General features: G+C 37.5%; 1 pseudogene across 1 annotated transcript; it reads right to left on the bottom strand.

The window, feature by feature from the left end:
* Positions 1-925: 925 nt before the first annotated feature.
* LOC143607828 (E3 ubiquitin-protein ligase MBR2-like) lies at positions 926-12,153 on the bottom strand (annotated as a pseudogene). Its single transcript, XR_013149063.1, has 5 exons — positions 10,584-12,153; positions 6,995-7,045; positions 6,574-6,669; positions 6,358-6,501; positions 926-1,375 (listed from the first exon to the last, which is right to left on the bottom strand). The product of XR_013149063.1 is annotated as an E3 ubiquitin-protein ligase MBR2-like (transcript).
* Positions 12,154-12,914: the final 761 nt, after the last annotated feature.

Genomic DNA, 12,914 nt, shown 5'->3' with positions numbered 1-12,914 from the left:
TATTATAATTCATTCTTGGTTGGAGTAGCTACCGAGATCAATGCCTCGCCTAGAAGTCTGTTCACCTTATTTTACCTAGGGCTATAAACAAACCGAACGAACACAAACAAGGCCTTGTTCGTGTTCGTTCGTCAAGGAAATAATGTATTCAAGAACGGTTCACGGACACTTACCGAATGAGATTTTATGTTCGTGTTCGTTCAATGAATGTGTTCACGAACAGTTCACGAACACAAATAAAATCGACAGAGCCTAGAGATTGAGGACCGATGTATTCGTCAATATGAATGAATGTGAATGAATCGAACGAACACGAACAAGGGTATTTTTGTGTTCGTTCATTTAACTTTAAACGAACACGCTTAATTGAACAAATATACGTGTTAATGTCCGTTTATTAAAAAATGAACATTTATGTTGGTTTATGTTCGTTTATCTAAAATCTAAACGAATATAACTGAATAAAGATAAATGAACATATATGAAACAAACAAACATAAACAAATATAAATGAAAACACTTGAATGAACACGAATGAACAAATGTAAAACCTTTAAGTAGATGATTCATCCAAATAATATTTAATTATTTTTTATTAATACATAAATAAACAGACAAAAACAAACGAACATTCATGAATATAAATGAACGAATGGTACATGTGTTCATGTTTGTTTGTTTATTAAATAAACAATCATAAACGAACTTCCCGCTCGAACGATTAATGAACAGTTCACTGAACATTCGGTTCATTTAGAGGCCATTTTCACCTAAAACTCCTTTGTTACCCGACCCATTCGGCGCCCATTTTGCTAGGCATACTAAATTTGATACAAGCATTGAGAAACATTTAAGAGAAGTCCATAAGGCAACATGAACGGTCTCAACAAAATAGTTAAGAATACAATTACATCCACATACATAATCCCATACAATTACTATTACTATATACAATCAAGAAACCAAATTAAAACATAACTTGAGATATTTAAAAAAAAAGTCAACAAATACTTTTGATTTTTCAATTAAAACATCAAATCTCTTTATGACCAAATTTCACCCCCTCTTTTATTAAAAGTCACAACACAAAAGAGGGGTGCAAAAGGACATGTAAAAAGCTACAACAAAATGTCTACTAGCCAAAGCATAAGGCTCAATTCAAATGCAACATCTTTTTTGGTAGATTTTAAATATTTTTCTTCCTTTCAATATTTTTTTTTTGGGGGGGGGGGGGGGGGGGGGTTTAAGGAGCCAAACCGGTCATCTTGCAAATGGGACAAATGTTTTTTTGCGCCAACCATTGTTTGATGCAATTTGTGTGGAAATCATGTCCACAATCCAAGCTACCAATGTTGTCACCGGTGTCATATTCTTCCTGAAAAACAAAAAATAAATACAATAGGCATGTAAACGAGCCCGAACGTTCGGTGAACTGTTCGTGGACCATTCGACGGGAAGTTCGTTTATTTAATTAACAAGCGAACATGAACACATGTTTTGTTCGTTCATTTATGTTCGTGAACGTTCGTATATGTTTGTTCATATATGTTCGTTTATGTTTCTTTGTGTTCATTTATGTTCATGATATGGTCAAATATGTTTGTTATCTTTGTTCAATTATGTTTAAATAAACGAACATAAACGAATACGAACATGTTCATTTAAAAAAAACGAACATGAACACCAAATATTTGTTCGATTAAGTGCTCATGCTCGTTCGGTTCGTTTACGCGCCTAATTAAGAACACATGTAGAAACTTGTTTCAAAATTGGGGATGTCGCATGACCACATCCCAAAATTAGTTGAGTTACAAAATAAACAATATTCAAAATTGGAATTTGATAGTGAATATTTGTGTAATTTCAAGAAAATAATCTTTTTCACAAACCTTGGTCCAAAACATATATCTTATTTAATCATTTTAGATTCATTTTAAAGATTTTGATGTCTATAATAATGTTTATACTATTAAGTTTATATGAAACAATTAGGCCTGCAAACAAACCAAAGCGTTCAGTGAAAAACCTTGGTCCAAAACATATATCTTATTTAATCATTTTAGATTCATTTTAAAGATTTTGATGTCTATAATAATGTTTATACTATTAAGTTTATATGAAACAATTAGGCCTGCAAACAAACCAAAGCGTTCAGTGAACATTTCGTGAACCATTATGAGGGAAGTTTGTTCATGTTTGTTTGTTTAATAAACAAGTGAACATGAACAAAAAGTTATGTTCGTTTAGTTAAACGAAAGAACATGAACACATGTCTCCTTTGTTCATTTATGTTTGTGAATGTTTGTTTACATTTGCTCTTTAAATCTGTTTATGCTCGTTAATTTATGTTTGTTAGTTTACGTTTTTTAAGCTAGTTCGTTAACGTATCCATTGGAATTTTTTTGACCCATTACAATTTAGCCTAGTTTTAATAACTTTTTAGGCTTGGCACATTGTTCTATTTTACACATTACTTTTTAACTAATTTTGTCCTGTTATGTTTGTTCATCTATGTTTAGTTATGTAAATGAGCACAAACAAGCACGGACATGCTTTCGCCTCGTTTACAACCCTACAAACAATGATGTAAACGCTAAAAGACACGAGGAAAGAACACTGAATTTTAGTGTTACGTTGGAGGGTGTAGATATTATTACCTATGCTTCATTTTAGCGCAAAAAAGGTTAATTTACCCAAAAACGGAAATCAGATTAAAGTTGAAAGGTAGCATATACTAGTGTTTGTTAGGATTAAACGCACACACGAAACTGAACACGACACGAAAGCAATAAACGAACACGAGGATTTAACGTGGTTCGGTCTAAACTGACCTACGTCCACGGGTGGCAACTAGGTATATCTTTATTGAGTGACCAAATATTACAAGTACATAATGTTGTTTATATAGAGACTGAACTAGGGTTAGTAAATTATTATGCAAGAAATCTAAACCGGGCCGGGCTTGGGCCCGACCGCCCACACCCGTCTCCTCTTTTGACTTCATATAATAAACCGGGCCAACAAGGCCTACGAACCCAACAATCTCCCACTCGGAGGCCTTGAGTACTCTCGTCTGCACTCCTGATTGTACTTCTGTAATCTGAACATTAAACTTCTTCTAGTTGCCACCGCCTTCTCATCAATTAACCTGAAGGCCCGTTGAAGCTCCCCGGAGCTCCAACACGTCAGTCATGGCTGAAACTGCCCCTGACCCGTTCTCTGTCCCTACCGGCTCCCACTGTAACGAACTACCGGATCCTGAGATAACCTGAGAACAAACACTCTCCATATTCAGCAAGTAATTCATTGGAGAGACTTTTACAGCTGGAATACTGGTTTTCTTAATCCACTGTCGACCTGGAACTGTAACTGAAACACGACCTGTGCTCCCACTGTCACGATGTCCCCCAACTGATTTAACCTTCCTAGCTCGTTCATCCTGAATCTTCACTTTGGCTCTGGGTTTGTTACTTGCAAAACGAACCTTCTTCTGCCCACGAGATTCTGTGAACCGGACTTTGTCTTTCACCAAAACTGGATCCACTCCTTTCGGTGACATATCGACCATATACAACGAACCCATTTTCTTGCCACGAGCAACCACGAGATTCCCTTTGACTACTTTCCACTGCCCATTCCCGAACTTAACATCGTGCCCCTGGTCATCCAACTGCCCAACTGAAATCAAATGTTTCTTCAAACTTGGAATAACCCTCACGTCTTTCAAAGTCCAAGAAGTACCGGCTGAAGTTATCAAATCAACGTCTCCCATACCCGTAACCTCTAAAATATCATCATAATCTTCACTTTGGCTCTGGGTTTGTTACTTGCAAAACGAACCTTCTTCTGCCCACGAGATTCTGTGAACCGGACTTTGTCTTTCACCAAAACTGGATCCACTCCTTTCGGTGACATATCGACCATATACAACGAACCCATTTTCTTGCCACGAGCAACCACGAGATTCCCTTTGACTACTTTCCACTGCCCATTCCCGAACTTAACATCGTGCCCCTGGTCATCCAACTGCCCAACTGAAATCAAATGTTTCTTCAAACTTGGAATAACCCTCACGTCTTTCAAAGTCCAAGAAGTACCGGCTGAAGTTATCAAATCAACGTCTCCCATACCCGTAACCTCTAAAATATCATCATAATCTTCACTTTGGCTCTGGGTTTGTTACTTGCAAAACGAACCTTCTTCTGCCCACGAGATTCTGTGAACCGGACTTTGTCTTTCACCAAAACTGGATCCACTCCTTTCGGTGACATATCGACCATATACAACGAACCCATTTTCTTGCCACGAGCAACCACGAGATTCCCTTTGACTACTTTCCACTGCCCATTCCCGAACTTAACATCGTGCCCCTGGTCATCCAACTGCCCAACTGAAATCAAATGTTTCTTCAAACTTGGAATAACCCTCACGTCTTTCAAAGTCCAAGAAGTACCGGCTGAAGTTATCAAATCAACGTCTCCCATACCCGTAACCTCTAAAATATCATCATTCGCTAGTCGAACCTTTCCAAAATCCCCAAATTTAAGATTCTTCATCGTTTCACTACAGTGAGTGGCATGAAACGATGCACCAGAATCCATCACCCAAGCATCAACGCTACTCTCAACACTACAAACCAAAGCCTCATCACTACTGACCCCGTCATCTGTGTCGTCTTCTGTAACGTTCACCTCTTTCTTACCATTCGGACACTGATTCCTGAAGTGTCCTTTCTCTTTACAACCCCAACATTCAATATCCTTACGAGTCTTAGACTGACTCCTCTTCCTGCTCCCACTGCCTCGCTGTTTTCCCCTACCTCTACCTTCTGTGACTAGCATATTGCCTGATGATTCACCTGAACTTCTGCGTCTTGAATCTTCTCCCAGAATCAGATCTCGAATCCCATCGAAAGTAATATTTGTAGACGAACTACAAACTGCAGTCACTGTTTGCGACCAACTGTCGGGCAAAGAGGATAATATCAAGAGGCCTTGAACTTCATCATCAAACTTAATGTCAACTGACACTAAGCGGGACAAGATCGAATTAAGATTATTGATATGAGTTGTAACTGACCCACCCTCTTTCATTCTTGTTGTCACTAGCTCTCGGATAAGATAGACCTTATTCGCTGCCGAAGGCTTCTCATACATGTTGGATAGTGCGTCCATCATACCACGGGCTGTGGTTTCTTTCATGACGTTAAACGCCACATCTTCCGACAACGACAATGTAATACAAGCCCTAGCTTTCTTGTCTAACTTCTTCCAATCTGCTTCTGACAACTTTTCTGGTTTTTCATCCTCGAACACTACATCCAAGTCTTTCTGACAAAGTAGTGCCTCAATCTGCATCTTCCACCAACCAAACTTCTGTCCGTCAAACTTCTGTATCGAAAACTTTCCGTCTTCTGCCATAACAATGACTAAAACGAAAAACTGGATAAAAAACAGAGACAGACACAGCAACACGAGCCTGAACTTAACGACTGTTCTACTGAACTCTGTTAAAAATCAACCTATTTAAACCGCAGCGGAAATACGAACTGTAAATCAGAAACTGAAATTTTAAACTGAAACGATAAAATCTGACAAACGCGGTTGGCAACTGGTTATCCGTTTCTTTAACGCTTCTTCTGACTTGACAACTGTTTTTCAACAAAAATAGGATCTTGATTCAAACTTTCATGTCTCGTACTATGCTTCACCGGAGCTGATCAGAAAAAACGAACTAGCAGCTGCGGAACCCTAATCAGCGGCGGCGGAACTGTAGCGGCGGCGGCGGTACTGTAGCGGCGGCGTACTGTAGCGGCGGCGGTACTGTAGCAGCGGCAGCGGTACTGTAGCAGCGGCGGTGGAACTGTAGCAGCGGAGCAGCGGCGGCGGAACCCTAGCGCAGTAGGGTGGCGGCGGCTGGATGGTTTGGCGGCGACTCGGCTGGTTCAACGTGTTCTTCGCGTGATCCGAACCTAAGCTCTAGATACCACTTGTTAGGATTAAACGCACACACGAAACTGAACACGACACGAAAGCAATAAACGAACACGAGGATTTAACGTGGTTCGGTCTAAACTGACCTACGTCCACGGGTGGCAACTAGGTATATCTTTATTGAGTGACCAAATATTACAAGTACATAATGTTGTTTATATAGAGACTGAACTAGGGTTAGTAAATTATTATGCAAGAAATCTAAACCGGGCCGGGCTTGGGCCCGACCGCCCACACCCGTCTCCTCTTTTGACTTCATATAATAAACCGGGCCAACAAGGCCTACGAACCCAACAGTGTTTAAAAGGGTAATCATGTAATCAGCCCAATATAAAAAAAATCTTGAAATAAATCTTATTCTCACCTGACATATGCAGCAGGGCTCTAAATTTGGAGGTGAAACTGCCATAAATGTCATGTGTTTTCTTTGTTTCATTGACTTTAAAATAACTTCTTCACTTAGCCCGGTGTTCACATCTCCTATGCGTTCTTCCAATGCTAGCAGTTCCTGCAACAACATTACAAATTTCATATAGTATGGTCAACAATAGGGATAATTTAATAACAAGCCCATTTTCACCTCGTATGACATATTATCAACATCTAGCCTCATGTCTCTGTGCCTGTCATGCAGCTCGGCAACCCCGTTGATGAATGGATCGAATAGCATATAATCCTGTCATATATAGTAAATTTTCTGTTAAACCTATATCCAAATAAATCTATGATTTTATACCATTGTGCATGATTTGTTCATCATGTAAACTATGGCTGTGAAAAATATTATAAAATCTACGTGTTCGTTGACATTCATAGTCGATTATGTGATCCACATTCGGTTCCCTTATTTAAACTCGTTTTCAGAGATTATTCTATTCCCTGGTGGAAAAAATTTGTAAGGCTGATTCTTTTTGCAAGATGGGGAGAAAATATATAGAATGATAAATGTGTTTAATTGTTAAGCAGAAATATTAAGAGAAATATGGAGAACAAAACCAAACCTCAGCTCGTAAATTTTCGCCCCTTCGCATTGCATTTAACACTTGTCGAATCTGTAACATGGCCAAAAAAGAAGTTAATGAATTTGGTGAGCTTCAAAGAGAACATACAGAGTACTAAATGAGAAAATATAAAAATAATAATTGTGTGTTTTGTATGTAGAAGTCATGCAGGTTATGGATATGAATAAAGATATTAAATCCAGAGATGAAATAGCTCAAACTAAATGGCAATCTTCGAACTAAAAATAGTTTAACCTAAACTTTTGACAATTTGAGCAGTAGAAATAAAGTAGTTGAAGTGCCCAAACCATTGGTATCAATAGACAACTTTAACCTTATTTTTTTCCAAAAAAGGTAAATGTTGCTGTGTTGATGAAATGTTCCAAGAATAGGAGTGCAGAGGGGTGTATAAGTATAAGTTCCAAATATTCCAAATTTCGTATATCTAATTATAAGTGAATTGTTTCACACCCTAACATTATCCAAATCTTCAAAAAGTATACTTCTACTGTTCTACAGTTTGCTCATCAAATGCAATTTGAAAAGTTTAGGACTCCTGCTACAAACTACTTTTTCTATGTTTAACTTCCTTCACCCAAACATTGTTTTTGTCTATTCAGATACAAAGCAATGAATTTGAATTAAAATGTTGCACAACAATTTCATACGATAGCTACATAAGTAACAAGCGGTCACGTGGGTGTAAATTTATTTTTGGGCTAAATGTACCTGTGACATCAATGCATTCTACCTAAATCACCGACTTCCCCTTCTTTCTGTAAGCTCACATTCACATCCAAGTTTTAACAATGCATGTGCATATATAAGAGTGCCCTAATGACTAGGTGTGTAAACAAGCCAAGCCACTCGTGAGCTACTCGAGACCAGCTCGCTAGAAGCTCATATCAAGCAGAGCCACAGCCCGAGATTCATACCTCGAGCTTACCCTATTACTCGTAAATATAAGATTATATTTATATAATTTAATATCAGCTACAATTACATAAAAAATATTATATATATTACTATGATAAAAAATTTAAAGAATAATTATAAAACATATATATACACACAATTAGTAGATAACAAAATAAGCTAAGCCCGAATCCAAACCAAGCTCAGGTTCAGCTCATTTACACCCTTACTGGTTCAAATCATGCTTTAAAAATTTGGAAATAGAAGTCTGTATGTATTGAGATTTAATAATCAAGACTAGATGTTAACTAGAAGCATGCACATGTATACCTTAAATAGCAAAGTGACTGACCTTTTAAGGCTGCATGAAAATCAATCAATCAATCAATCATGCCCAGTAAAATCCCACCAACAGCAAAGCTATAAGTAGGGTCTAGGGAGGGTGGGATGTAGGCACACCGTACCTCTATCCAAAGGAATAAAGAGGTGGTTTCCAGAGAGACCCTCGGCTCTAAGTACATGTGTATGAAGCAAAATAAAGGAAATCAAAGTTTAACAGTTATATAAAAACTACTACTAATTATAATAATATTAATAATAAGATCACAGTTTAACAGCTATATAAAAGCTAATAATAATTATAATAATAATAATAATATATGTAAGGGAAATACCATTATGGTATGTGACCTAAATAAGTTAAGTCTAAGCCCTAAGGTATTCAATTCTCTCTAAAAATCCTTAACTTTAATTCTACTTCTCCACGAATTCCTATCCTCAACCATGTCCTCGGAGAGGTTTAGGTCTATCAAATCATGCCTAATCCTCTCATCCCAAGTCAATTTCGGTCGTCCTCTACCCCTCCTCCCATCTATAGTAATGTTTTCTACGGATCTAACAGGATTCGTCGTCTGTCTTCTCTTTACATGTCCAAACCATCTCAATCTCCACTCTCTTATCTTGTCTGCTATGTTCGCCACCCCTAATCTCTCGTGAAACTCAACGTTTCTTATTCGGTCTAGCCTTGTGTGCCCACACATCCAACGTAGCATTCTCATTTCTGCTACCTCCATCTTCCGCACTTGTGCCTTCTTGATGGCCCAACAATCTGTTCCAAATAGCATTGCAGGTCTAACTGCCACCCTATAGAATTTTCCCTTTAGTTTAATCGGAAAACTCTTGTCGCACAATATACCTGTGGCTGCTTTCCATCTACACCATCCTAAGGCTGCTTTCCATCTGTTCCATACACCATCCTAAGGCTGCATGAAAATCTCTCTGAATTTTCAAATTTTAGCTATAGCAAACTATATATAAAGAATTTTGTGTATAAAGAAAGTAAGTGCTTGAAGCAGTTGCAACAAACCAAAAAGATACATAAATTAGGTATTTTGTTGCGGCTTCAATGTTCCGCTGTTCGATTAGGTATTTTGTTGTGTACCCGGAGACCACAAAGACCCAAGATCCGAACCGCAATCAAGACCTGGATACCCGATCGACTTCGGTGGAATAGTAGCTACAACGAAGGAAGTAAAGTTAGTGGATTGGTAGTCCTTTACAACTGCATGCATTCCATATTTTCCTCCATGTTCGAATTGAAGTGCATTTAAAATAAGTTAGACTAGGACTTGCATTTTATATATTTGTATTTCGTTGAATGAAGGATATGAATGAAAATTGATAAAATTAGTCTATGTTCTCTCTACTATTCTAATATGGCTTTCATCATATTTATTTGGTCAACGAGTAAACCGTTTCCTACGGTTTAGTCGTTGGCCAAAGAAGATAGACAAAAACCAAATAAGAATTATAGAGGGATAATTAGACTCGTTTCATAATTTCATTCCTATCCTTCATTCAACGAAATACAAATATATAAAACGCAAATCCTAGTCTAATCTATTTTAAATGAACTTTAACTGGAACATGGAGGAAAATATGGAATGCATGCAGGCGTGAAGGGCTAACAATGCGCTAACGCTACTTCCTACTTTGTAGCTACTATTCCGCCTAAGTTGACCGATTTTACGGGTCTTGATTGCGGTTTGGAACTTGGGTCTTTGTGGTCTCCGAGTACACAACAAGTCTTTGGTCCTTGACTCCTTTATAATTTTTAGTTCTGTAATTATTAATACAAGCTCAAGTCAAGATATTTGATACCATGAGAAGTGTTAATTTACACTTTTAGTGTTTCAACATCAAAATTTATGTTTCAATGATTCATAACATATTATCTCATTACCATCATTGTGGATTTACATAAGCTTAATCTCCATAATCCATATGATGTGTGATATTGTATGCCGAAGCCACCCATGTACTCAAACTACTTTCTAAGCCACCCTAGTATCTATCAAGTTTAGCTAATACAAAATATGGCAAAAAAATGTCTAATGATAAAATTACCCTTAATTTTTTTTAAAAGACAATCATACCATTGTTTGAACAATCACTAAGCAACAATTCAATGTAAAAAACTTATACGTTTGTTATCTTAATATCTCAATATGTTTTTAGCTTTGATTTTGGTATAAACAAAAGTGACCTATAAAGTAGTTTCAATATGTGGGTAGCCTTGATGAAAGAATTTGAATAGTTAACTGACTTCCACATACATTTTCCATATGATCATATGTTATCCTATTTTGCAAAAAGAATAACAATAAGCACAAACCTCAGATACCAGCCTTTGTCTTCCCTCAATATCAGCAGCTAAAGCCCGCCAATCATCGCCAGGTACCTCCATCAACAATGCAGCCCTTGAAAAAGGTTGATAATGATGTCTCCGACCAGAAACTCCAGACGAAATACGATTATCATCCGATGAAGACAAACCAGCAGGAAACGAAGTATGACCTCTTTGCGCTCCCGACTCCACCTCAGCAGATGGAAACAGAGTCCAAGGAGGCAACTCAGATGGTCTTTGCTGATTTGGCGGTGTATGGCTATTAAGCTGAGGTGCCCATAAGCCACTAAAGGACCGAGATCCACCATTACCACCGACATTTCTGGAACTAGATGACGATGCACCACCACCGCCACTTCCTGTAGCTAAGCTCCAATTAGTAGGATCTTGAACCAAATTCCTACTTTCGGATGGCGGAACAAAATTATGATATTGCACATTGTTTCTTAACAAGCCCGATGAACTCCCGCTTCTTGAACCAATATTATTATTATTACTATTACCCCAAGGAAAATAATGTGTATTTCTTGAAAAATCAGGAGCGTGCACTAATGGTGGTTGCTGGTTCGACAAATTACCGGTTTGCCCTCGAGAATGGTCCAAAAACTCATTAAGCAAAATTTGTCTGTTTAATGATTGATGAGATGAATTTATATTTGAACGCCTACTAGGGTTACCGCTTAATGATGCATTATCGCTATTATTAAGATTTAGAAGCGAGCTCCGAATGCTAAAAGGTGGCGGTGTTTGCGATCTTTCTGAGACTCCAGTTCTTGTGTTTGGTATTTCATGGCGGTTCATGTGCACAGGGTTGACATGATTCGGAGATATATTTAAGCTTCTATAAGATTCCGGAAAGCAACCCGAACCCGAAGAGCCACCCATGAGGGACTGAGTAGAAGTACCTTCTAGGGTTTTTCTTTTACAAGATAAACCCCAATTACCCAAAGATGAGCCAGGCCCATAATCCGATGGCCCGGGGTACCGTCATCATCGCTAGTACTCTCGTATCCCATGTTTAAATTTACATTCGTAGGATTATGATTAGAAACCGAACTTTGCATATTACCCTGATGACTTGTTGATGATTCATGACGTTGTTGATGTTCTAATCTTGACGCATAAGCGGCTGTGTTTGACCAGTTTTGACCATCATTAGAAGCACGATCATGTAAACTTGCTCTAGAGCTAGAGCTAGATTCACCCGCATCCCAGCTTCTAAAACTTTGAAAATTATTAGGACGGTTTGTATTCACACAGCTGAAATTTAACTCGTTAGAAAGATCATTATTTAACAACCGTCTTTCCATCGGAGAGATCATATTATTCCAATCATCAGTTTCATCCATACTGTTATTATTGGAGTTTGACCCCTGGTTTAGGTCCACGGTCTCTGGGAAAGGATCAAAGATGCTCCTTTGACCTTGCATCCGGTCAATATATGAAATTGACCAAGTTGGTAATTACAAAAGAGTACTTGCCAATTCACAAGGTATCGCCCCCACAGTTCTTCACTCTTACTTGATGCATAGACGGCACGAAAGAATAAATAAGATTGCGTTCCTGAGATTTATGCATCATCAATGCAGAGTTAATATATCAGCATACTTAGCAACATTTTAATTAATAGAACATCATACGATGCGCGACTTATCGCAGCCTGATTGTTATCATAGAAATATATCTTACTTTAGAAACTTAAAATAATCTGCCAACGGTTTCATTTTTACAAATTAAACATGAATCAAACCTACTTACACAACATTCTCATATCAGTTTCCCATATCTAATAATAGAAAAAAAGATAGCAAAATACCAAATGATTAAAATACGTGTTTTGAGTTCAGTACATGAGTGAAAATCAAATTTGTTCATATATGTTGTGTTTATACTTGTTCATTTATGCTCGTAAACTGTGTTTTTAGGTTTTTAATAAAAGAACACAAATGAACACGAACATGTTCATTTTTTAAACAAATGAACATGAACACAGACATTAGTTCAATTAACTGTTCGTGTTTGTTTAAAGTTAAACAAGCAAACAAACACGAACAAATGCTACTTTGTTTACAGGCCTAGTCAAAGGTCAAAGCTATTCAAATTGAATCAATTACACATGAGCAACAAACTAATAATAATGACTTTACCAATGCTCTCAAAGCTCATACATTTATCATTAAAAAAAAACCTAAAATCTGTCATACAGAATGTTAATTTAAACTTCTATTAGCATCTAAAACTTCAAGCAATAACTAACTTCATCAAATCGATTAATTCTCCATCAAATTGCATAAATGAGTGTATATTAACGGAAAAAAT

Source organism: Bidens hawaiensis, unplaced genomic scaffold, assembly GCF_021521415.1.
Source record: "Bidens hawaiensis isolate Kalapana, Puna unplaced genomic scaffold, B.hawaiensis_p1.1 tig00087393_1, whole genome shotgun sequence".
In the NCBI taxonomy this organism is placed as follows: Eukaryota; Viridiplantae; Streptophyta; class Magnoliopsida; order Asterales; family Asteraceae; genus Bidens; species Bidens hawaiensis.
The sequence above is the reverse complement of the archived record's forward strand: the minus strand, read 5'-3'. Positions and strand labels throughout refer to the sequence as shown.